The sequence below is a fragment of the Choloepus didactylus genome, chromosome 1 (genome assembly GCF_015220235.1).
Source record: "Choloepus didactylus isolate mChoDid1 chromosome 1, mChoDid1.pri, whole genome shotgun sequence".
NCBI lineage: Eukaryota > Metazoa > Chordata > Mammalia > Pilosa > Megalonychidae > Choloepus > Choloepus didactylus.
Window position 1 is genome coordinate 34,009,638 of NC_051307.1, and position 22,436 is coordinate 34,032,073.

Consider the following 22,436-nt stretch of genomic DNA (forward strand, 5'->3'; position numbering starts at 1 on the left):
CGTGGCTGGTGTCTGCTCCAAGTTCTGGATTCAAAGTGGTTGTCTCCCAAGATGTTCCTCTCTAGGCTGCCGCTCCTCTTCAAAATGTCACTCTCAGTTGCCCTCAGGGTGTTTGTCCTCTCCTAGCCTCTCCGGAGCAAGAGTCTGCCTTCAACGGCCATCTTCAAACTGCCTCTCATCTGCAGCTACTCTCTCAGTTTCTGTGCATTCTTCAAAGTGTCCCTCTTAGTTGTCACAAGCTTGCTTCTGCCTGAGCTTATATAGAGCTCCAGTAATTTAATTAAGGCCCATGTGGAATGGGCAGGGCCAAACCTCCATAGAAATTATCTAATCAGTGTTATCACCCACAGTTAGGTGGGGTGCATTTCCATGGAAACAACCTAATCCAAAAGTTCCAACTTACTCCCCATTAATAGATCTGCCCCACAAGATTGCATCAAAGAATATGGCTTTTTCTGGGGGACATAATACATTCAAATTGGTACAGGTGATGTTGGCCATGGAGAATGAATTAGTGTTCCATTCTCTTAAAATTTTTGAAGAGCTTTAGCAGGATTGCTAGTAATTCTTCCTGGAATGATTGCTAGAATTCACCTGTGAAGCCAACTGTTCCTGGGCTTTCCATTTTTGGGAGGTTTCTGATGACTGACTCAACCTCTTTACTTGTAATTGGTCTGTTGAGATTTTCAATTTCTTGGAAAGTCAGTGTAGGTTGTTCACGTGTTTCTAGAAATTTTTCAATTTCATCTGTTTTCTAATTTGTTGGCATACAGTTGTTCAGAATATCCTCCTCATTTCTGATTTTATTTATTTGAATCTTTCGTTTTTCTTTGTCAGTCTAGCTAAGGGTTTACCAATTTTATTGACAATCTCAAAGAACCACCTTTTGGTGTTGTTAAGTCTATTGTTTTTTAATCTCAATTTCATTTATTTCTGTTCTAATCTTCCTTATTTCTATCCTCTTGCTTGCTTGTGGATTAGTTTGCTGTTCTTTTCTTCCTCCAGGTGTACGGTTAGATATTTGATTTTAGCTCTTTCTTCTTTTTTTAATGTAAGCATTTAGGGCTATATATTTCCCTCTCAGCATGGCCTTCACTGCATCCCATAAATTTTGATATGTTGTGTTTTCATTCTCATTCCTCTCAATATATTTACTGATTTCTCTTGCAATATCTTCTTTGACCCCCTGATTGTTTAAGATATGCTAACTTCATATATTTTTGAATTTTCCTTTTCTCCTCTGGTATTGATTTCCAACTTCATTTCATTATGGTCAGAGTTTTGTATAATTTCAATCTTTTTAGTTTATTGAGACTTCTTCTGTGACACAATATGTGGTATATCCTGGAGAATGATCCATGTGCACTTGAGGAGAATGTATATCTTGTTGTTTGGGGGTACATGTCTGTATATGTCTGTTAGGTCTAGTTCATTTATCATATTATTCAAGTTCTCTGTTTCCTTATTGATCTTCCATCTAGATCCTCTAGCTATTGATGAGAATGGTGTATTGAACCCTCCAACTATTACTGCAGAGATGTCTATTTCTCCCTTTATTTTTGCCAGTGTTTGCCTTATGTATTTTGGGACACTGTTCAGGTACATAAATATTCATGATTATTTCTTTAATAATCTTTAAGGTGGATTTCCCAAAATATATATACATGTATTTCCTTCTTTGTCTCTTAAAACAGTTTTGCATTTAAAGTCTATTTTTTCTGATACTAGTGTAGCTACTCCAGCTCTTTTTGGTACTGTTTGCATGGAGTATCTTCTTCCAACCTTTCACTTTCAACATATTTGTGTCTTTCAATCTAAGAAATGTCTCTCATAAATAACATATAGTTGGATCATGCTTTTTTAATCCATTCTGCCAAATCTGTTGATTGGGGAGTTTAATCCACTAAAATTCAATGTTATTACTGTAAAAGCAGTACTTCAGCCATTTTATAGCTTTGGTTTTTATATGTCATATATTTTTTATCTCTCTTTCTACCCTTTTAGTCACTCCTACCAATAATCTTCATTTATTCACACTACCCCAAGCCACTCACTCCTGTCTCATCCTTTCAGCCTGCAGAACTCCCTTTAGTATTTCTTATAGGGCAGGTCTCTTGTCGATGAACTCTCTCCATTTTTGTTTATCTGTAATACGTTAAACTCTCCCTCATTTGAATGGACAGTTTTGTCAGATTAAGGATTTTTGACTGGCAGTTTTTCTCTTTCAGTGCCTTAAATATATCATACCACTGCCTTCTCACCTCCATGTTTTCTGATAAGGAATCAACATTTAGTCTTATTGTGGAGCCTTTGTATGTGATGAATCACTTTTGCCGCTTTCAGAAGTCTCTCTTTATCTTTGTTATTTGGCATTCTTATTAGTATTGTCTCAGAGTAGGTCTATTATGATTTATTCTGTTTTAGTATGTTGTGCTTCTTGAACATGTATATTTATGTCTTTCATAAGAGTTGGGACATTTTTAGCCATTATTTCCTCAAATAGTCTTTCTGTCCTTTTCCCTTTTCTTCTTCTGGAACCTCCATGACACATATGTCTTTACATCTCATGCTTTCATTCAAATTCCTGAGATCCTGCTCAATTTTTTCCATTCTTTTCTCCATCTGCTCTTCTGTAATATTTCAACTGTACTGTCTTCTAGTTCACTGATTCTTTCTTCTTCTGCCTGTTCAAATCTGCTGTTGTATGCCTCTAGTATTTTTTTAATCTCTTCTATTCTGCCTTTTATCCCCATAATTTGTTATTTTCCTTTCATAGTCTTAAATTCTTCTTTATGCTCACAGATTGCCTTAATATCCCTTATCTCTTTAGCCATATTTTCCTTCATCTCCTTGAATTGATTTAGGAGTTTTGTTTAAACATTTAGATTTGTTTGATTAGTTGTTCAAAATTCTGTTTCTCCTCTGAAACTTTGATTTGTTTCCTTGACTGGGCCATATCTTCTTGTTTCTTAGTATGGCTTGTAGTTTTTTGCTGATGTCTAGGTATCTGATTATCTTGGCGAGTTTACTCTGAAGGTTAGTTCCTCTCTCTTCCCTGGGTTTTATTGTTGACTGGATTTGCATTAAGACTCTTCTTTGGCACTTGGTTCAACTTATTCTAGACCTTTAAAATATCCCATGTTTAACCAACCAGATTTTCTCAGCTCTTCTTCATCTGCTTCTTGCCCCAGATATGCAGTAAAATTTTTAAGATTACACTTTTTGTACAATTGTTTCACCCCCAGGAGCAAGCTTCTTTTCCTCTGTTCCTTTTCTGGGAATCTTGATCTGTTCCATATATTTTTGTTTTGCCCCTATAGTTTTTTACATACCTTTCATTGTCTCTAGCTGCTTTTAACTGGAAAGTAAATTCTGGAAGGATGATCTGGGAGCCAGAGAGGAATTTTCCAAGCTACTCTTTCCCATCCAAAACAGGGTCAGGGGCCCACAAGGGGGATGCACACCAGCTGGCTCCAATGTGCCCTGGGGAGGGGATCAGGAAGGATGCCAAAAGCCTCTCTGATGACTTGCCAAAGCTGTGCTTTCCTGGCCTGCCCAGCAAAGGCAGCCTTGCAGGTAACTGTTTCCTGAAGCCCTGAGGGTAGCACTGCATCTTTAAATTTCCACTGCCTCTGCCCCTTTTGGGGGCAGAGTTGAAACAATGGCTGCTGCCACTTTGCCCAGGGCAGGTTGAAACAGTAACTCAGAGCTGAGACCCAATGAGCCATCTTCACTAATCAAAAGCCATAATCAGTTATCAGCCATGCCCACCCCTATTCCTGGACAAGAGGATTTTTATATTCTGCTGTATCTCCAGCAAGCTAGCCAGGGACTGGACCCCAAGCAGCCTGCAGTGAGAATGGGGGATGGGTGCCAGCTGCTGCCGCATGGAGAGACCAACTCACTGTTCTTCACCATAGCTTTTCATCCTCTCCCTCCCACTCTTCCCTGGATGCCTCCAGAACCCCAGGACAGTTGTCTCAGTTCCTGCCTGTTCAACAGCCATTTTGGTAACAAACTGAGTGCCAGAGCTCCCTATTCTGCCATCCTTCCAGGCTCCATTCTAACTCATATTTAACCCTTTAGACTATAAAATTTCTTATAAGCACCTTGAATTTAGGACTGCTGTCTTCTACATACTTTGCACATAGGCAGTGCTCAATTAATGCTTATTTGAGACTGATTAAAAGGAGTCAAATGGATTCCATTTGTATGAAACATTCATTTGATTCCTTTCAATCAGTCTCACATAGAAGAAGAAAGAATTCTGGTGCATGAAGAACATGAAGGAGTGCATTTTTGAACGTTAATGTGTACAAGAGACGGAAAGTCACATTTGTCTTAACTGTGCCATAAAGTGGAGCTGTAATCTCACCATGCATCTGTTCCATCTGCCATCAATTAGCCTGATGAAAACAGGCTATCAATGCAGGAATGATTAGAAGGAAAGATTAAATTCACTTCAGTTTTAATTACAAATCTTTGCCCTTAAAGTTTTATTGGCTTGAAAGAACCCATACTGTTCTCTGTTTCTTCTCCACCAACCTGATGTGCATTTTATTATTTCACTTTGGAATTATTAATGCATTTTATTTGATACTTATTTCTAATTACAGACTTTACTCAAAAATGTTATCTGATATACCCATATGCCAGCATAAGCATAACTAAGACTATTCAAATCCTACTAATTCAAGTACAAATGATCTTTAGTAGCAGATGCAGCATCTGTTATATGTAGAGAACTCTGAGGCTTACATATTTGTCACTAAGCTTATTTCTTTTATTCACACACTGATTCATTCATTGATTTAGTCAAGAAATATTTATTGAGTGTCTCTTATGTGGTAGGAACTGATATATGTGCTTAAGATATGGCAGTGAACAAAACAGACAAAAATCCCTAACCTCACAGAAAAGTACCTGGAAATAGGCCAGCAAACAAACAAACCAAAAAAACTGTAAATAAATAAATTATATTACATTTTAGAAAATTATAAGTGCTATAAAAAAAATAGAGCAAGAAAAGTGGGACTTGAAGTGTAAGATAGTGAAACATTCATTTACTTTCACTTCTTAGAAAATCATTATAAAGTACTGATATGCACCAATTCTATAAAAATATTAAAGACCACAGCCAGAGTGGTTCTTGATAAGGGAAATGGAGTGTTTTCACAAAAACCCTACCAATTAGTTTCCTTCAATCATTCTGCTTTTGTTAAAAACTATCTAGTAAAATATGCTCACTTGTGGATATGTTTTGTATGTTAAAATTTCCTAATGTGCTAAAATATATCATAGTTAAGCTTGGCAAGTGTCCAGTATGAAATCAGACTGTCTGATATTTTACCATCTTATTTGATTTTTTTTTTTAAAACACATAAACATCTATTTTTAAATTACATATTTTTCAGTGTGTAGCTAGGTGCTTTGAGTCTAAAACTCAGTATTTCTGAACCTGATTTGGAAGAAATCAAGATGGCACATCTACTTCAAAAACAGTGAGAAATGTATTCTCCTTAGTTCTAAGAGTAGAAGCAGAAATTTTCTTGTGAGTTAGAGTCTTTGCTGGTAGATACACTTTAGTATGCAGACTTGGTCAAGCATGTAGAAGTCACAAGATATAGTCATTATTCTTGTGGGTAGCACCAGATATTTGTTAAGAGATGCAAATGCAAAGAGTTCCGATTTGTAAAGCACTCTATTTAATAAGTATAAAATTCTCCGAGCCAGTGAGTACAGTGCAGAAGGTATATCTCTGAAGAAACTTTACAACTCTACCACCCTCTTTGGATTAGTTAGCCCAGTAAAATCCCGTGACATTATCATTCTGCATGGACTTTTCTGGGAGTTTGATTTGAAATAAAATGGGACTTCTGAATATTGGTAAAATGCTTCATGATGTCATCAAAGAATGAGATGAGTAATGACTCAGTGGATTTCACAATTACTCACTCCCTTCCTCCTCCACCATGCGGTAGCCATCTTGCCAATTCCAGAAAAGTATCATCCATAGATTTGCTGTCTCCAGCATTTCCTCTTTTCAGTTAGGCATGGAAGCAAATGAGCAAAATGTTCCCTCTATGGGAACATTCTTGGATTTGGGTACAAATCCGGCAGAAATTTCATCATACTCAATTTTCATTTTTCCTTACTTGTACAGTCATAAATAAATCAGTTTAGCAATGTTATTTCATCTGAACTTCTGAGTCTTATGGATTTCATCAAAACTAGTGAACTGTGCCTGATCACTTCTTTTTTCTGCAGCATTGTTAAATCCACAGTTCTATCCACCAGAGTGTAATATTCAGAATCAAAGAAGAAATGGATATTCTTCAATTATGCCTATTCAAACAAATGAGAGCATGTCCTTAATATCACAGGGAGAAGGATTTCCAGAATACATTTTAAGCATTTACGTTTTGAAACACTTCATTGTTAGCTAAGTTAATTATATATAGAGAGAGAGAGAGGGAGAGAGAGAGAGAGAGAGAGAGAGAGAGAGAGAGAGAGAGGGAGAGAAAGAGAGACAGTTTAAGGTAGAAATGCATAAAAAGCAGTCATATCAGAATTTCTGGCCAACAATTTCAGCCTAGTGAACAAATACCTAATAAATATTGCAAGTCGGCCAAAGTTAGTCTCATAAAGGAAAAAAAAAAGTCTCTGGCTTTCTCTTTTACCGTAACTAATCATTATTTTTTCATGCTTTGAAAAGCAGATATTTTGTGTCATATCAACTCCTTTCCAAGGCATGTTTATATTATACAGCAATTCTTCCCAGGAAAGTCTTTTGTATACTGTTTTATTGACCTTCACAGCCTCCATATGAGAAAGAGAAATGGTATGTGAAAATATTTACATTTTGTGTATCAGAAATATTAAGGTCACCTAAGTGATAAAGGGTAAATCCCACTTCAAAACTTAGATCCTATGACTACCCCAACAACGTAATTAGCTAAGGAGAGACAACCAGCTAGAGCATTTCTGCCAAGGACAAGGTCAGAATAGTGTCAAGCTCTGCCCCTGCCTCAGCCAGCTGTCTCTTTATGGACGAGAGTAGACCAGACGCACAGCCAAGAACTTCACACATTTTGATATTTGGGTGCTCTTCATTCCTGAATGGGTTTATGGCTCCATACACACTGGCATTTTTTTTGTTACCCAAGCTCAGTGCTGGTCTCTGGCCCACGCTTTTCCCACTCCTGCTTCCTACCATCTCCCTGGGGTGGCCTCCATGCTGTATGACTACCAGCTGGAATTGGCTTCCATGAATAACATCCTTTTAAGTCTGGCACATATCTCAACCAACTGGCCACCCAGTTGCTCACAGCAGCTTAGCCTCAACCCGACCCCATGGGAACAGCTCCAGCCGGGGAATCTCTTTGTAATCAGCCAGCAACACCCCCTTGTCCTCAGCTGGTCCCAGCCAGTTGCTGCAGCTAAGCAATCAGGCCACCTGTATCCTGATGTAGGCTAAACCCAGGAATACTAGTGAATTAGGTTGGTCATCTCTCCATTCACTGCAGAGGCTAGCCAAGGACCATTCTTGCTCTAAGATAGCTGTCAGAAAATACGTGTTAAATCTTCAGTTAGGCATTTAGGCAACAGCCATTAAAGGCCTAATACATGCTTCCTCTCTCCTTCCCCAACCCTGCCTCCCAGGCTTATTTATATGGAAATACTAAAAAAGCATTGGACTTAGAATCTAAGTGATCATGTTCTGTGGAAACTTAAGCAATTCACCTCCAAGAGCTCCCATTTTGGGGGAAGACTAAATAAGATAATGCATATTAGAAAGCTTAGAAAAATATACAACACCTAAGGGATTCTCTGCATAAGTTAACTGAAATTCGAGTTGAAAGTACAAAAACATTTCCAGACAATGAAAGCAATAAGCATGAAATGATTGGCAGTGTGGGTTTCTTGAAACAGCCAATTACTCTGGCTATTCAAAATTAACCAGAAATGTGGGAAAATAGAAAAATTAGACTCCCTGATACTAATTTTTCTCCTTAAAACTTTCCATTTAATATCATACACTAACCTCCCCTTTTCACTTACCAAGGTGACTTCATATTCTCCACTATGAGGTAGTGGGGAAAACAGAGGGACTTAGCATGCAACATCAGCACATTTCCAACTATTACTCTCATTAACCGTATCATCACTCAAAAATTCATCCCAAACTGAACTATGTGACTGTGAGCAAGTTACTTCTCCTTCCGGAGCCTTCCTGTTCTCTAGGGTGAAAGAAGCCAGCTGTGCAGGGTTTGTGGGCATACCTAGGCCTGAGTAGTTGCTCAGCAAACACCTGTTTCCCATCCCTACCCACCCCCCATTTATAACCATTGGCTTCTTTCTCTTCAGAATGTTTTCTCCAATCTTGACTAACTGACCCCCCAGCTTCCTGTTGGCAACATCTCCTACACCTGATCATGAAGTGTTTGGGAAGTGTGGTTCTTGAAATAGACATAAGTCTGCAAAACAGGGCCACACTATAAAGGGCCATCTGAAGATGGAGGCAGCAGAGAAGAGGCCCCCAGACTCCCCCCAGCCCTCCTGTCCTCCTTCCCCAGTAGAAAAGGTTGCCAGATTTAGCAAATAAAAATGTAGAACACCCAGTTTAATTTTAATTTCAGACAAACAATGAAAACTTTTTTTTAGTATGTCCCAAACATTACAGTAGAGAAGAAAAATGCCTCCCTAGCAAAGACAAAAAAACAGGAGAGAAAGGAATGGAAAGATCCTGATGGCCAGAGAAACAGCAGCTGCCCCTTCCACCTGGTGTCACCAGAGAGAGCTTAAAGTTCTCTGGCAGAGAGGGAACGCCTGCTGTAGTCATAACTCAGTGTAGCTGTGGAGTCCTGGAAAGTGCCAGAAGGCTAAATTGGCAATCAGACACACCCATGGTCTCTTAGCTCCATTAAGCATAAGAGGTCACTGAGGAGGTGAGTGGGTTTTGAAGACCACGGTTGCTCAGGCATTCTCCATGTCAGTACAAAACCCACCCACCAAATGCTTGAAACGTGAAGCTTATGGTATTTTTAATTCATTAATTTTTTAAAACAATTTCATTTGAGCATTTATTTTATATTTCATAGAATCCTAAGAATATTGAGAAAGAAGAGATAAGCCATGTATATTTAAATGCAAGTGGGTTTTCTACTTGGATTTGAATTTTCTGTTTTAAAGAAATAAAGGTGATTAGCTTACAAAAAATTCATATATTCTCTCTCTCATTCGACTAAACTATAAAAGATTTTGTTGTGATCTCTCGGGGCCAAAGTGGACTAATATAGATGTTTTATTAAAGCACAATCCAGAATCTGGAGCCCTGCAATCTAGGGTATCTGCTCTACTTTACTCCAGTGTGGAAAGTACAAGCCTCCTGTTACCTTTTCTTAGTTCTTGGAGGAAACAAGCCACTGGACAAGGTGGAATAGAGTCTAGACAACATTTAGTGGAATGAGTGCAGCAAAGCTCAATTTGTGATTCATATGCCTGATGTACTAAAACCAAAATGAGCAATCTCTTGACTATTAGTTGGATTCAAGGATAGCACAGTCTCTTGACTTTCCCCTTGCCTCCCTCGCTCCTGCTTCTGTCTCATTTGCTGGAACTTCCACCACTGGCTGACCTCTAAATACCAGAGTGCCCCAGGGTTCACGCCTCTTCGCTTCTCTAACATTCAGACCTAACCAAGGTCATTCCAGGCTATGGTATTAAATGTCTCCTGTATGTTGACAATCTCCAATTATATCTCCAATTATTATCTATTAAAATGTTACCTCTTGATATTTCTCTAGAGGTCAAAAGTGGAGATGTTTGTATTTCGAAACTAAAAGGTCCACAACTGCACTCAGCATTCCCTACATCACAGCCCTCTTCTTTAGTCTTCCTCATTTCATTAAGATGCACATCCTTTTACCCAAACGCTCAGCCAAAAACCTAGGAGTCATTCTTGACTCTACTCTCCCCTCTACGTCTTATAGTCAATCCATCAGTAAGTTTTTTTGGCTCTATCTTTAAAATATTTTCCAAGTCTGATCACATTCCATTCCCTCCAGGATGTCATCCTTGTCCATGATGCCATCATTTCTTTACCTGGATTATTTCAATTGCATGCCAACCCATCTGCTCTTTATTTTACTCCATGCCCTCAGTCTATTCTGCACACAGTAGGCAGAAGGAGATTTTTAAAACAAATATGCCAAATTCCTGCTCAAATCCCTGTAATGGCTTCCCTTCACACTTAAAATTCAATGCCACATATGTTCTAAGTTCTAGCGCCTCTGAGACCATCTCCAACTACTGTGCCTAAAAAGCTTTTATCTCAAATGTTTGTTTACTTACTTCTTCACTTCATTCAAATCCAAGATCAAATGTCACCTTATTAGAAAAGCCTTCCTTGATCAATGTAAACTAGCTTCCCTTCACCACTCACTAACTCATTATCATTTTTGTGTTGAATCATATTCACTGATTGTTTACTATCTGAGTCCCCTAGTAGAATGCAAACTCCAGGGGTTAAATGACTCTGTCTTATTCACTGCTATATTTCCATCAGTTAAAATAGTGCCAGGTGCATGGTAGACACTCAATAAACATCTGTTGATTAAATGAAGTAAAGCAGAGGCAACTGATGCTGAAGAAAAAAATCAGTATTCTGTGCTAAGAGGAACTGAAGAATAAAATAAAAATAAGAAGTTTAAATTCATTTTTGAGAGATTAAATAAGTTTAATAAAGTCATGAGAAAGGCCAAAACAAAACAAAGAAAAGGCTTCACATCTTATTTATGTAAATAATGGAAAGTGATTAAAGATAATCATAGAAGTAGATTTGTGCCGGTTTGAGTGTATTGTGTCCCCCAAATGCCATTATCTTTGTGGTCTTGTGTGGGGCAGAAGTTTTGGTGCTGGTTGGATTTGCTTGGAGTGTGCCCCACCCAGCTGTCAGTGATGATTTTGATGGGCTGTTCCCATGGAGGGGTGGCCCCGCCCATTCAGGGTGGGCCTTGATCAGTGGAGCTATATAAATGAGCTGACTCAAAGAGAGAAAAGAGAGTGCAGCTGGGAGTGATGTTTTGAAGAGGAGCAAGCTTGCTAGAGAGGAACATCCTGGGAGAAAGCCATTTTGAGGCCACAGCTTTGGAGCGGACGCTGGCTGCCTTCCTAGCTAGCAGAGGTTTTCCGGACGCCATTGGCCATTCTTCAGTGAAGGTACCCGATTGCTGAGGTGTTACCTTGGACGCTTTGTGGCCTTAAGACTGTAACTGTGTAGTGAAATAAACCCCCGTTTTATAAAAGCCTATCCATCTCTGGTGTTTTGCATTCTGCGGCATTAGCAAACTAGGACAAGATTATTCTTAATATATCTATTAGGATACAACTGCAATTTGAATTCACTTCAATATACAAATGATTTTACCAGTGTTTTTCCTTTCAATTGTATTATAGGTACATTTTACCTCCTTTTTCTTCCTTTCTCTATTCCTTAACTTTGACTACAATTTTTCATGTTAATTTTATTAAGCTGATACAGATTCATGCCCAAGATGACCAGCAACTCACAGTTACCTCTTGAAGTCTCTGGGGAACTTCAAAAGAGTATTTGTTTGAGTCATCTAAACAATTTCTAACTGCTTCTTAAGGGTAAAAAGAAAAACTGAACATGAAAGAAACCTTGAAGTCCATTTGTTGTACACTAAATAATTGCTTACCTTCCCTTGTTCACTATCACCCTTTCCTGTAAGATTATTATCCACCCCCATATTTTCAATATGACTTACCAATGTCTCTGACAAGCATGTTGTTAAGAACATTTCATGTCATTTATTCCTTATAACAACTATACAAAGGACAATTTTATCTCCAATGTTTAGATTAGGAAACTGAGGCTTAAAGAAGTTAAGTAACTTTTTCTAGGTCACACAACTAGCAAATAGTGGAATTAGGACTGGGCTGGTTATAACCAGGTCATAGAGGGAATTGGGTAGGTGCACTATATGGACCATGTAAGTTATCTGACCCATATAATGCTCATTCAGAAAAATCTCACAGTGTTTGTATGACCACAATCCCCGCTTGAACAAAACCATGAGCATTTCCTACACATCAGTCCCTTTTCTCTGTTTCACATGACCCACTCACTCAGACCACTGATAATTGGACAAAACATGAGCACTTGACCTCAACTCAGCTGCCTTGACCTCACTTTTTTGAACAAAGATCAATGCCTGACTTGATGGCAGCCATCTAAATGTTGGCTGACAGCCTACAAGGTGACCTGGCTGAAGAGGTCTGGCCAATAGAACTAGCCTAAGCTGGATGTTGACTGGCTGATTTCATTACTTACTCTCTCATGGGGAGTTGGAATGCAAGATTGGTCAAATTCCCCTCTGTGAACCAAAAGGTCTTGTAACATGCACCAGAATTCCACCACTTTCATTTTTTTTTCTCTTTTCCTCACATGAGGATCATATAGGTTTAGTTAAGTTTATTCATTTTAATAAAGCTAACTTCTCAGAAATTGCAAACATTTTAATAAAGAAAGTATACAATCATGCAATGCTTTCAAAGCTCATAAATGGCTGTCCTTACCAGCTTAATGTAACTGTCAAGAAAAAGAGAAAGCCTGTCCATTTAACTAGGCCCCAAATAAAGTGATATAGCTATGATTGAATGTTACCATTACCATGGAAAATATAAGGAGTAATATAAGGAGATGTCATTTATAAGGGTACGTATACCTCCCCTCTATGAGGTAAAAACCAACCAGCTTGTACCCACCAGAGTCTGGATGTACATTTTTGGGCACATCCCTTTGGATCCTCACCTAAAATCAACTCAATGGGGATCCAGTGCTACTAAGTTGCTGTACCAGTCTTACTAGAAGAAAGGACAAAATCAGTATGGGTAATATTTGAGTATAATTTAGCATTGGTTTAGGTACAGAATAGAGAAAACAGAATACTCCTTCAGCCTCTTTTGATAATTTAGTGTCTTAAAAAATTCCATCAGGGGATCTTTGCTAATTTTGGCAAGGACCTGCAGTGGAAGTATGAAGAAGTTCTGAGGCAGTAGGAAGGGGAGTAGGTGAATCAGTGACAGGAAATAGCTGACCAAAATGGCATCACTATAGAGAAGGGAAATTCTTAAGACTGATCCTACCTCTGCTTTTGAATTATCACTGTAGCTGAAGGACTGCTACAATCAAAGTTTTATCCTAGATAATTATCTTACATGAGTTCCTCCAGAGTAGACTATGAAACAAGAATTTGAGTGAAAGTAGTTTATTTGAGATGTGATCTCAGGAAACACTGGCAATGGAGTGAAGATGCAAGATAGAGGAGGAAGCCAATACAAAGTACATTATGATTACCTTACCCCGTGAGTAAATAATTGGAAAAAATCAAACAAATAGCACAAGGAATTTAAAAGCTAATCAGAAACCTATAGTACTGATTCCTGCAGTATGGTCCCCAACTTCCTGAGATAGTTACTGGAATTCCCAAAAAGCTTTCCACTGAAATTATATCCTGAATGTCATATTCAATACATCATCTTACACTCATTCATTTGTCCATTAATCCAGCAACAACAAATGCGCTACAGTCACATATTTAGATGCAATTAAGGTTGGACAATAGATACCAGCTTAAGTGGACAATTTTCATTTGCAAATCCTTCAGCATGGATGACCCAGTTCACTAGTACACTCCTATATGTGTTCTGCATGCTTTTTCATTATCCCTATTATTATCTCATAATAGGACAAAAATCTCAATTTAATGCAAGGTACCATGTGATATAACGGAGTAGACAGACCCAAAATTTTAAAAGACCTCAGTCTTATTTCCAACTCTTCTTTCTAAAAGCCATAAACTTGGGTCCATCACTTAAGCTTCTTTAGTCTCAGTTTCCTCAACTGTCCAATTATCTGCTCAAATAAAGTAACCCAATAAGATATTAAGTTATTCTATAATCTTATGTGCATTAATCAAGGTGATACATAATGCATTAAGATTATTTGAAGAGAGATCTTTGAAAATTGGTCAGCAGACTAAGGACAGACTCATAGGAATGCTTTAGAAAGGTTCATCTAGAAGGATCTTTTAGACAGTGTGAAAGTCAGGGGCTATTTCTGTGAGCTGAGGGTGAAAGAAGGGCCTGATATGGAGATTGTCAGTAGAAACTGAAAGGAAAGCTAGAGGAAAAGATGTATTAAAGGAAGAATGTTTGTAAAGAGAAATGAGAGCCAGGGAGCAGAAGTCATGATGTCATTTAGTTTGGGTGTCTGGAGAGATCATATTGCCACTGTCTGAATAGTCAAATACTCACATGTTCAGTTATTCAAATGCCAGTTACCAATTCTACTTGGTCTTGTCAGTATACAAGACAACCCCACCATGTCAAAACAGAGGAGATGCAACATGGATAAACCTCAAATAGAGAACTGAATGTACATGTCAGATTAAAAGACATTGCTTCCCATCAACTTAAAAAATAGTATATTAAAAATGTACCTAGGGGGAGGACGGCAAGATGGTGGCATAGAGAGGATTGGAATTTAATTAGTCCCCTGGAACAACCAATGCAACCAGGAACAACTAGTAAATAATTTGGAGTAACTGCTGGGGGACAACTGTGACTGTCCCTACATCATACAACAATCTGGACTGAGAGGAATGCCTGAGATCGCAGCATAAAATCTGTAAGTAAAAACTGCAAAACTGTGCTGGGAGTCCCCTCCCCCCACAGCAGACTTAGCTGCAAAACCTCGCTGGGGTAGAAAGCAGCATTCTCCCAGCAAGCAAATGTAGCTCAACTGAGCTTCAACTGGGGTTTTAATTAACAAATGTGGACTACTGAATACAAGCTACAAACCCCCAACAAGCAGACAAAGGCTTTTAGTGTTGACTGACCTAAAAGAACCAGAAGACTCATCTGACCCAGGAGAGGGAGCCCAGAAGACCAGGTGTTACCTGTGGCCAATTAGTGAAACTGGGAGGCCTTGTACTGGCTCTGAAAGGTGGCTTTCTGTCCCTTTTTCTCTCTCTCAACCTGAGGGGCTCAGAGGAGAGAGCTACAGCCATTTTCAGTGGAGAGAGCCTCAGCCATTTTCAGTTTGTAGCATTCTGACCCAGAAAAGGGTGGAAATAACAGAGTCAGAAAGACAATTCAAATGCAAATGATAACTCCCTAGGAGGTGTATCTTCCCTAAGAGTAAGGAGGTGGGCCCAGCTTTCCCTTCAGAACCAGACCCCAGAGCCTGGGGGAAAACAGCCAAAACAGAAACTGAAGGGACCACATCTCCTAACACCAGTCAGGAGTGACAGGCTGACAGGTGCCACCTGCTGGGCTGGTTAGGAAAAGCACAGTGACTGGAGACCTCACAGGAAAGTCTGTGATTCTTCTAAGATATACTCTGAATATAACCCCATTCTGAGACCTGAACCCATTCTGGTCTGAGAAAATCTGACTGGGGTAACCAAGAAAACCAGATGACTAGACAACAGAAAACTACAATCTATACTAAGAAAAACAAAGATATGGCCCAGTCAAAGGAACAAACTTAAACCTCAATTCAAGATACAGTCGAGATATTGTTTCACTTTAATGAAACAATCTATTAAATATTTTCAAAGAAATATGCTAAATCAAATCAATAACCAAATCAATGAGTTCATAGAAGATATAACAAAAGAGATGACAGCTATAAAGAAAACACTGGGAAAATATAAGATAGAAATCAAAAGTTTGAAAAAACAACTAGCAGAATCTATGGAAATGAAAGGCACAACACAAGAGATGAAAAACACAATGGAGATACAAGAGCAGATTTCAAGAGGCAGAAGAAAACACTCAGGAGCTGGAGAACAAGACACCTGAAATACTACACACAAATGAACAGACAGAGAAAAGAATGGAAAAATATGAGCAACATCTCAGGGAATTAAATGACAATATGAAGCTCATGGTTGTATGTGTCATGGGTGTCCCAGAAGGAGAAGAAAAGGGAAAGGGCAGAAGCAATAATAGAGGAAATAATCTGGAAATTTCCCATCTCTTATGAAAGACATAAAATTACAGATCCAAGAAGCATAACATACCAAAACAGAATAGATAAGAATAGGCCTATGCCAAGACACTTAATAATCAGATTATCAAATGTCAAAGACAAAGAGAGAATCCTGAAAGCAGCAAGAGAAAAGCAATCTGTCACATACAAAGGAATCCTGATAAGACTACATATGGATTTCTCAGTAGAAACCATGGAGGCAAGAAGGAAATGGTGTGATATATTTAAGATAGTGAAAGAGAAAAACCACCAACCAGGAATCCTATAGCTGGCAAAGTGTCCTTCAAATACGAGGGAGAGTTTAAAATATTCTCTGAAAAACAGACAATGAGAGAGTTTGTGAACAAGATACCAGCACTAAAGGGAGCACTGAGACAGATAGGAAAAGACAGGAGTGAGAGGTTTGGAACACAATTTTGGTGATGGTTAGCACAGCAATGTAAGTACACTGAACAAAGATGATTGTGAGTATGGTTGAAAGAGGAAGGTTAGGAGCATGTGGGACACCAGAAGGAAAGAGGAAAGATAAAGACTGGGACTGTATAACTCAGTGAAACCTAGAGTGCTCAACAATTGTGATAAAATGTACAAATATGTTTTTATATGAGGGAGAACAAATAAATATCAAACTTACAAGGTGTTAAAAATAGGGTGGTATTGGGGCAAAAAATACAATCAATGCATACTAGAGACTATAGTTAATAGAAACACTGTATTATACTGCCTTTAATGTAACAAAGGCAATATACCAAAGCTAAATGCCTTTAAGAGGGGGACATAATGGAAGAGTATGGGACTCTTGGCATTGGTGATGTTGTCTGACTCTTTTAGTCCACTTTAGGTTAACGCTATCTTTCCTTTTGTTGCTTTTTACCTGTAATTTTTTTCTTTCTTTTTCTTTTTCTTTTTCTTTTGTCTCTCTACTTTCTTTGACTCTGTCTCCTTCTTTGTGGAAGAAATGGAGATGTTCTTATATAGCTAGTGGTGATGCTGGTGAATACATAAATATATGACCATACAGGGAACTAGCAATTGTTTACTTAGGATGGAAAGTATGGTGGGTGAACAAAACCGTCCTTAAAAAAAAACAGATTGATGAAGAAACCTTGAGGGCACTACACTGAGTGAAATAAGTCAGACACATAAGGACAAATATTGCATGGTCTCACTGATATGAACTAATTATAATATGTATACTCACAGACATGAAATATAAGTTACCAGGATATAGAACGAGGTTAAAGAATGGGGAGCAGTTGCTTATTATGAGCAGAATATTCAACTAGGTTGAACTTAAGTGTTTGGAAAAGGACAGAGGTGATGGTAGCATGTTATTGTGAGAATAAATAACAGTGCTGAATGCTACGTGAATGAGGTGGAAAGAGGAAGCTTAGAGTCACATATGTCATAAGAAGGAAAGTTGGAGGTTAAAAGATGGGAATGTATAAAACACTGAATCTTGTGGTGGACAGTCTCCATGATTAACTGTACAAATATTAGTAATCTCTTTCATGAACTAGAAAAAATGTATGACACTATAACTAGAAGTTATTAATAGAGGGATATATAGGGAAAAAATATACCTATTACAAACTATGTTCTACAATTAGCAGTATTTTAACATTTTTTAATCAACAGTAACAAATGTATTATAGCAATACTATGAGTCAATAATGGAGAGGGGGTGTTTAGAGATACGGGAGGATTTGAGTTTTCTTTTTTTGTTTTTATTTATTTTCTGGAGTAATTAAAATGTTCTAAAAATTGACAAAAAAAATAATGTGGTGATGGATGTACAGCTGTAGGATGGTACCGTGGGCAATTCATTGTGTACTTTGGACCTTTGGATAATTGTATGGTATGTAAACAACCTCAATAAAATTAAATTTAAAAAAAAATCAATGAACCAAAAAAAATGTACCCAGTACAATGTTTAGCACAGGAACTCAATATTTGTTTGAGTGAGCCAAGTCTAGTTACAGACATCTCTGAAAAAGAATCAGGAATGCTCGAAGGAGACTGTAGAACCCTCTTGCAGAATAGAATGCTCGGCAGCACCCAAAATCTGTGAAGTCTGCTTTACTGGGAAACCTAATTTATCAAAATGTCATTGCTTTTGACTAACCTCTACAACTTAAGAGAAAGAAAGACAAAGAACATCTTGCTACTACCTGAATTTTAAAACCTCCCACGTACTAAGAGAGAATATGATTTATTCATAGCAAACCTGTAGACCTAAAACTAAACTTCAGCTTGAGAGAATGAAAACAGCAGGATCTTTTAAAAATAAAACAGCTGTCTGGGACAAATAGTCCTCTCTTTTTATTGGTGAGAGACAGAAAATTTCAGTAAAAGAAAATAATAGCTATGTCAAGTTACATTTTTATATTCTTCCCTTAAAAGTGAGGGGAAGAAAATATCCCTTTTCATCACCTGCATCTGCAAACCTCAACTCCAGATTATGCCTTAAAATATCCATTTATCTCCTATGCATTTATCCTTCCTGTTCTTTACCTTGCTCTCAATGAAGGCCATAGCACTGATAAAATCAGACTAATTATTTTCACTATTCCTGAAAGAAACAGTGGGGGGAGGGAAAGAGTGTTGTTTACATTTTCTCAGCCAAAATTTCTGATAATTACTGCCTCAGTAATATTTAGTACTATCCTTAAATATTCAGGTAAAAATATATGCTACTGTGTTTCTCCACATCTATGCATCCTTACTACTACACACCTCCCCCAGTACAGGGTAAATCTGGAAACTGGTTGTATGATATATAACACACATGGTAAACCTAGGAAATTCTCTTTAAATATTTGCCAAACGAAAAATCCTACTAATTTCAAAAACCCTTTGTTGGAAACATTTGAGCAAATATGTCTTCTAAGAGTACTTAGAAAGTTGTCTTTGTTGATACTTTAATGTAAACTGTATAAGAAGAATCTTGCTTCCCAAAAGCCAGATTAAACCATTATGTTTTTCATTTCAAGTCACTTAAACAAATAGAGCTGTCAAAACTTAATGGATCCTTCATAAGTCTGGTGCTAAAAGCATAAGTGGAACTATTCTGATACTCTCAAAAATTTTAGGCTTTCCTAAAAAATCAGATTTGTTGTTAAGAGTTTTGTTTTTATCTCCCTCAGTAGCTGGGATTTGATTGTTGTGCTTTTCCCAGTTATAACCCATGAATGATTCAGAGTACCAAGAAACCTTACCTGCAGGAGAAAGACATAGCACAAGTAAAAACATATTTGTGGGCAAGTGGACTCCTGATTAGGCAAAATAAATTTTTTTAAAAAAGGATGTAGATGGCTGGGGTTTTGAGAGAAGTTACCAATGGGACTATTATGATGAATTTAAATAAGGGACAAAGAGGCAAACCGGTCACAGTGATAATTTGTAACAAATTGTGGCTGTAGATCTTTGTTATATGAAACTTCTCCAGTTGCTTGCTGTGATATTCTACAAGCCGGGAGAATTCTCTGAGTTGAACCACCAATTTGGCCAAATAAGAACTTGAACATGACAGTGATTTCAAAACAGTGTAGATCACGTCCATGTGTCTGGCTGGGCTTATTACCGTGTTCATTCCTTCAGCCCACCTAATTGTGACACAAATGATGTTCTTCTGAAAGGCAAGCCAGCCAATAAATCAATGTATTGTGAATTTTGTTTTGATTGTATGGCATCAAGAGTAAATTTGGTGTCTTTTTATTAAGTTATAGATTGTTTTTGACAGTTGTCCGGCGCCCTCTCGCTCGGTCCCACGCGTCCTGTCCTCGGCCGGCAAGGAGAACAGAGGGAAAGAGGGAGAGACGCAGACAAACTGACACCTGAGGCACACAGTGGCAGTGAATGCAAGCCTTTTACTGGAGCCAGGAAGAAAACTTTCTCTGTTACATATTCCACACGAGGCTTTACACCCCGTGGGAGAACAACCTCTATGCGGCCGTCAGGCACGGCTCCCTGTGGGCTGTCTCCTCGAGGCTAGCGCGGGCACTTTCTTATATACGATAGTTACAACCAATGTGCAGGCACTACGTAAGCGTGTACAATAGGCTAGCAGGCAACCGCCGCCCTAAGCGTCATATGCGGAAACGGGATGCAGGCGCCATCTTGGCTCACTCGATGGGCGGGGGTAACTCGAGAGCAGGTCTCGGCGTGTCCAACAGGCCCTAACTCTAGAGCAGGTCGCGGCCCGTCCACTAGGCCCCAACCCGGGAAGCGGCTCTCCACAGACAGTCCCTCATTTTATCCTTTATTATAGAACTGAATTTTATATAGCATTTTCTAAATAAAATGTAATTTGTATAATTTATGTTTTCAATTATTTGTGCTCACATTAGTCATTTATCAATCATACCCCAACTACTGGCTTGTACTTTCAAAAAGAAAAATACATTTCCTTGTTTTATTTTAAGTTTAGTTTTCTTTTGAAAAGGAAAATAATATCTTTTGAGCACAAGTACAAAATGAAGAGACTAGAGAAGAAATCGCCATACATATAGTATAGCCCCTATATTTTTGCCTGTCTAGACTAAAATACACAAATAAATGGCCATTGAAGCTAACTACTCAACCAAATGGAGCTGTATTCATGAAGAGAATCCATGAGTAGAATTTAGACTCAATTGTCTATGATGGGAAATAGATGAGAAGGTAATACTTCAGTATACCAAAAATTGGTAAATCAATGTACCAAACACCTTGCTGATATTCTTCTCTTTCAGTCACTGAAGAATTTGATGTGGTAAATAAGTCTGAAACCCAATACTGTGTTAAAGTAAACACATCTGAAACTCAATATTGTTTTAGAAAGGCTTGTTTATTTCAAAAACATCAGTAATCAGTGTGTTTCTGGGAAATCTCATCTATTTTAATGAACCTTTTCAAAGAGTAATCAGACTAGGCTAATTTTGAGCCATTTATCTGGAACCAATATGCCAACAGAGGAATATAAAACAAAATATGATTTGGCCATCCCTATCATTATAAAAATTGGACCAATTTATGTGGGGGATTTACAAAACTTAAATAGTAAATGTTTCCCCTTATAATGTGTTATAATACCTCTAGCAAAGTATCTTTCACTGGAACAATAACCCCTTATGAATGTTTTCTTGATTTTCTTCAAAACAAACGTGCTTACTTAAAACTACACAGTGTAATGAAAGATTTATACATACTTTGTGACTTTTAAAATTCAATAAAATATCCCACTATTCTATCACTGTTAAATTTTCAATTCAAATGTTCCAAACTCCATATTAGGATTATGCCTGAATCGATATTTATCCAAAGTATGTTTAATGGCACAATTCCTATCTGGAAGATAGAGCAATTCCACAGCTTAAAAAACTCTATCTGAGCCCTGTTCAATGCCACTAAATATTTTCTACAAACTTTAAAAGCTTCCAAGAAGTTTCTTTGTCTGCATAACCTCTGCTAAATATTTTCTATAAACTGTAAAAGCTTCCAAGAAGTTTCTTTGCCTACATAACCTCTGCTACGCGATGTATTTATTTACTGTATCTTAGTCTGAAGATAAAAAATAGCAGTTCAATTTAAAGAGTTCCCTGGGTTCTCCTAGGAACTGCAGAACACTTGTGTAACTTAAAAAGTGTATACAATAAATGAATGTCTATATTTCTTTGCATAAATATTTCTAAAATATTAATTTCAATGCCTACACCTAAACAAAATCTGAAGATTTAATGACTACAGATTTGAGCCCAAAGTGTTTATGAAAATCAGTGCAAATACCAGGCTAACTGTTTGGTGAGGGTCTTATATCCCAAGAGCTTAGTCTTCTTTCTGGTTCATAATTATGTATACAGTAAATACATATTGGACACATGCAGGAAACAGTTGGTTGAGATATATGCACACATTCCGTAACAGATGCAAATATATGAATTGTCAGTTTTCAGAAAAAGATTGTTCAGGAAGGGTAAAATGAGCCCTCAGCTCACCTTAGTTAAGTACGTTTTACTGTTTGTTTGACTACCCCTTTAGACCACTGCATCATACTTTTTTTAAAAATTCAATTGAACAAGTATTCATTGAAAACCTACTATGTACATGGCATTTTGCTAAATAAATCTGTCGAATGTTTGGATATTTCAATCCCCTTTCATCAACACAAAGAGTTTGTGTTCAATGAAGCAACTGAACTCTATATTAGAAAAATTGAACTTTCTGTTACTCGCTTACAAGCTCACAGCAGCATCTGTAACATAGAGCCAAAATTTTTTAAACAATGGCCACTTTTGAAGTGTCAGACTGAAAGCCCTAAGTTGCTTAAGTGCTTCAAAAAGATGCCAAATTGCAAAAGGGCAGGAGAGTGGAGGGG